At 35.0% G+C, this 5,262-nt stretch overlaps 1 non-coding gene across 1 annotated transcript; it reads left to right on the forward strand.

Moving 5' to 3' along the window:
* The first annotated feature begins 3,099 nt into the window (after positions 1–3,099).
* LOC149930889 (U2 spliceosomal RNA) lies at positions 3,100–3,289 on the forward strand. Its single transcript, XR_016476572.1, has one exon. It is a non-coding gene; the product is annotated as a U2 spliceosomal RNA (small nuclear RNA).
* Positions 3,290–5,262: the final 1,973 nt, after the last annotated feature.

A 5,262-nucleotide genomic window follows, 5' to 3' on the forward strand; every position in this document is an offset into this window, starting at 1 on the left:
GTTCATTGTAATGTTTTTAAAATGTTTGTTGATTGTTTATGTAATTAATTTATTATTTTAAAATAATTGTTTTTCGGATTTTTTATTTGATTATATTATTTTAGAATGTATTGGAGTACTATTGAAAACCAATTTCCCTGATAAAATTACACCTTTGTATTGCAAATGTTAAAAACAATGTATCTCCAAAAGTAAATACATTTTATTTTATTTATTATAAACAAAATTGGCTATATCTCGGGCGAATATTGACCAGCCCCATTGTAATTTGTTGTGTTTTTAAAATATGTATTGATTGTTTATTATGTCGTTATTGTATTATTTATTTATCTCCAAAAGTAAATTAAGTTTCATTTCAACAGGGGTAAAACATAAGTTATTGGTCGGATATTGACCAATCAGGCCTATTGCAATTTGTTGTGTTTTAAAATATGTATTTTATTTCGACAGCGTAAGTTAAATTGTATTTTATTTCGACCGGGGTTATACATAAGGGGCTATATCTCGGGCGGATATTGACCAGCCCCATTGTAATTTGTTGTGTTTTTAAAATATGTATTGATTGTTTATTATGTCGTTATTGTATTATTTATTTATCTCCAAAAGTAAATAAAGTTTCATTTCAACAGGGGTAAAACATAAGTTATTGGGCGGATATTGACCAATCAGGCCTATTGCAATTTGTTGTGTTTTAAAATATGTATTTTATTTCGACAGGGGTAAGTTAAATTGTATTTTATTTCGACCGGGGTTATACATAAGGGGCTATATCTCGGGCGGATATTGACCAGCCCCATTGTAATTTGTTTTAAAATGTGTATACATAGTTTGCACCGAAGGGAGGGGCCTATGGTCTCCAAGGAAACTGGGAGGGCGATCAAAAATTCAAACCATTTCGCGCGTAGCTACTAAATAGGTAGCCATTTTGCTGGTAATCTCGTCAAAGCTACAAAACTAATTAGATTTATGCTTTAAAAATTTAAATGGGCCCTAAACAAAGTCAGATAAGATTCTAAGGCCGGGTTATTTAAATAAAATATCAAATTACGACAGAAATATCTACAAAAAGAAGTTGACAAAGCTTATCAAAGTTAGGCCTTTGCGGTCATCCTTTTTACAATTACCTTCGCTATCGAATAAAATAAACAATTTTCGCTCTCCCTTGGTAATTGAACTACTCGAACAATTTTTAACGTGAAACTAATTTCTTAAACATTTGAAAATAATTAAAATCCGCAAACAGACGATTGAAACTGTTAACCCTCCCGTTTTACTAAGAAATCTACACCGGCCAAATGGCGGCATAGAACCGTTCATTCTAGCTCAAATTAAATATTTATTCTTGGTTCTTATATCTATACTTGGAACTGCGTCATTGATGACGTAGGGATGCAAACTATGTATTGATTGTTTATTTATTTATTTCCAAAAAGTAAATAAAGTTTAATTTTCAACAGGGGTAAGTTGGATATCACGTGACAGACAAACTTGTCAAGGATATAAAGCGAAGGTTTCCTTATCTCGCAAATAACTAATTATCATTTTAAACGGCGAAAAAACGAAAAAAGTGACACCCCAACTTGTTGGGGTGATAGATCGAGGCTTAGGGGTGGTAGACAGTGCTCGAGCGTCGAGGTCAAAGTTCATCTTCAAGGTGAAATTTGAGATTGAAATTAAAATATGTTTTTTTCCAAGGACAAAAATTGGTTTTGGGAAAATATTTTGGGGGGTGTCTTGGGGGGTGTTATGGCGGCCATCTTGGCGGCCATCTTGGAAAAAATGGTTAAGTTTTAGTCCTTCTCTATGGTAGACAGTGCTCGAGCGTCGAGGTCAAAGATCATCTTCAAGGTGAAATTGAAAACAAAAATATGACTTTTTCCAAGGACAAAAATTTTGTTTTTGGAAAATATTTTGGGGGTGTTTTAGGGGGGTTATGGCGGCCATCTTGGCGGCCATCTTGGAAAAAATGGTTGTGTGGTAGACAGTGCTCGAGCGTCAAGGTCAAAGATCATCTTCAAGGTGAAATTTGAAAACAAAAATATGTTTTTCGATTTTTCCAAGGACAAAAATTTTGTTTTTGTAAAATATTTTGGGGGTGTTTTGGGGGGGTTATGGCGGCCATCTTGGAAAAAAAGATTGTGTGGTAGACAGTGCTCGAGCGTCGAGGTCAAAGATCATCATCAAGGTGAAATTTGAAAACAAAAATATGTTTTTCGATTTTTCCAAGGACAAAAATTGGTTTTGGGAAAATATTTTGGGGGGTGTCTTGGGGGGTGTTATGGCGGCCATCTTGGCGGCCATCGTGGAAAAAATGGTTCATATTTAGTCCTTCGCTACTGATAGAAACGACCTTGCAAGACTCCCTTGGAGTCTCTCGAACTGATTGATACGCAGGGAGAAATAAATGAACTGTGGAAGGGTATCGAAAACCTGTCTCCTTAATTTACTGCCCGTGATACCACTAGGTACGATTCTTCCCAAGAGAGGTAAATTTTGGCTTACCAAGTTATTATATATTTTGCATCCTTACGTATTGTACAAAAAACACCGGAGACTTGTTACGTAAAAACGAATTATATAAAGCTGAGACATAAAAAAATCACTTTACGCAATTTTGAGAAAAAATTAAATAATCTTAAAGAGTTAAAATTACATTACCCTTGCAAAAAAGATGTAAAAACGATAAATTTCTTTGTTCTGTTTTTACTTGGAAATTTTTTAATTTCTTAAAAATAAGTCTTTTGTCAACCATTATTTTTCTAACGGATTTGCGAAACTTTTCAATGCCCTGTTCTGAAAGGAAATTCATAGTTCCTCACTCTGAAATCCTGCAATATTTGGCCACGTAGTTTCGATGTATTGTAGAAGGTCGCTTTCGACGCTTTGTATCGCTCGATATAGTTCTTCAGCTAAAGGAACGCTGCAGTCTTGAGAATCTTTACGGGTTGCTAATTAACCTTTTTGCAATAATTTCTCAGTTAACGACAATTGACACGAAATTTGTTTTTTGGCCACTATTAAGTGAACCACTTCTCCCTTATTTTTCAAATTCAACTTTTTTAAATTTAGTAAGCTTTCTTTGCCAACTGCGGCCATGTAATGTTTTTTCGTTTACTGGAATAAACAAATTTCAATATCTGTTCTTATCACCTTAATATCTGATACGGGTTCCATCGGGGCCAAAGATATTAAACTTAGTTTTGGACGACAGCGGAGAGGTCGTAGTTTGCTCCAGCTCCGCCACGGGTTGGCCTGGTATTGCAGTTCTTCCAGGATCGGCTCACCTGTCTCGATAAATCAAAAATCAATGGCCCACTGGGCAACACAGCTTTGCTAGGCAATGTTATTCGACTGGTTTTACAGGAAACAGGGTAACCAGGATATAAATATTAGTTTCCTCTTCTGACGTCATAAAAGAGCAAAGTCGTAATTATGAAGTAGATAATTTTTAAGGTTTTAACCGAATTGTTTTGAGATTTTTACCTCTCCGAAGGTACTTTGTACCCTGGAGGGGCATTGCAATCACCGTGTCTGTCTGTGGGTCTGTCTGTCTGTCTGTGGGTCTGTCCGGGCTGCGAACGCGTTCGCATTTTCGGGGCAAAGGGTAATCACTGCGTACACAGTTTCTTAGAATCAGGGAAAAGGTTTTTAAAAAAGCGGCCTCTTTTTGTCATTGGGTGCAGTATAATTTTTTAATCAGCCGGGATTCGAACCCGAGCCCTCTTGAACGACAGGTGAGCGTTCTACCGCAGAACCACGGATACAGTTACGCTTCACTGAAAATTAAAAACGCTTCTGAGGAGAGGTATATTTTGGCTTTCCAACTTGTTTAACCTTAATTTTCGTTCCCGATGATTAATTTAAGTTATTTAGCTTACAAAGTCCCCACGGAGGGTTTACACAATCACTGTGTATGTGTGTCTGTCTGTCTGTCTATGTGTGTAAGCACTACATTACAAGTGGGGACATCGATCAGATTTTTCCATACAGCACTGGGACCTATGTCACTTATGGGGCAAAAATGATGGTCCCCACAATTCAAACCTTATAAATTGTTATAAAATTAAATATTTTAATTAAATTGAAAACTTTTGAGTACAAAACACAAAGTATTCAATTTCAAAGATTTTCCATAAAAGAAAAAACAAAATGAATTTGATTTTAATAGATTTATATGGGGAAATGGAATATGAAAAATAAAATAGAATATACACAAATTTCTAGGTCATGAACGGTTATAATAAAGATTATAAACTTTAATATAAAGTAAGGAATTTACAAATATAAAGTATGAAGTTTCCAAAAATAAAGTATGAAGTTTCCAAATATAAAGTATGAAGTTTCCAAATATAAAGTATGAAGTTTCCAAATATAAAGTATGAAGTTTCCAAATAGAAAGTATGAAGTTTCCAAATATAAAGTATAGAATTGACAAATATAAAGTATAGAATTAACAAATATAAAGTATAGAATTTACAAATATGAAGTATAGAATTTACAAATATTAAGTACAGAATTGACAAATATAAAGTATAGAATTGACAAATATAAAGTATAGAATTGACAAATATGAAGTATAGAATTGACAAATATAAAGTAGAGAATTTACAAATATAAAGTATAGAATTTACAAATATAAAGTATGAGGTTTCCAAGTATAAAGTATGAGGTTTCCTAGTATAAAGTACAGAATTTACAAATATAAATAAAAACTTGTCGAGGTGAACGGTAATAGTTAGTGTAGGGAGCTGTTGGCTCGATCTCGTGGCATGCAGGGCTTGCCACCACCCTCCTACGCATTGTAACCCGGTCAAAAGTCGCTTGATGAATTTGACCTATGGTGGTGCCATGGGTATTAGCCTAGCTGATTATTAAAAAAAATATATATATAAAGTATGGACTTAGAATTTTTTTTCGCGTAAGTAGGGAAATCACAAACGCGTAACGGCTCCTTCGAAATCTCAAATGCTCTTCAACTACACCTGATAGGAATTTAGCTAGGGTGCCATTCGATAGGTATGAGTGTCTTGTATACAACCACGTCAGTGGCGCGCCGCTGGTATTATTCAAAGGGGGTTTCATCCCCCTCAAAAGACATTGGTATTTTTACGGACTCATAACTCATCAACGACAATTCAAAGAGGTTCGTCTGCGCAGGTATTCCCCCCCCCCCTCTTTCCAATCATACTAGTTTCTTAACACTGGTAACGCATAAAGTGGCTTTTTCGGCCCCTTTAAGTTACACGGACTTTTTATGGACTC

This window comes from Leiobunum rupestre, chromosome 9 (genome assembly GCF_980474605.1).
Source record: "Leiobunum rupestre chromosome 9, qqLeiRupe1.1.hap1, whole genome shotgun sequence".
Taxonomy (NCBI): domain Eukaryota; kingdom Metazoa; phylum Arthropoda; class Arachnida; order Opiliones; family Sclerosomatidae; genus Leiobunum; species Leiobunum rupestre.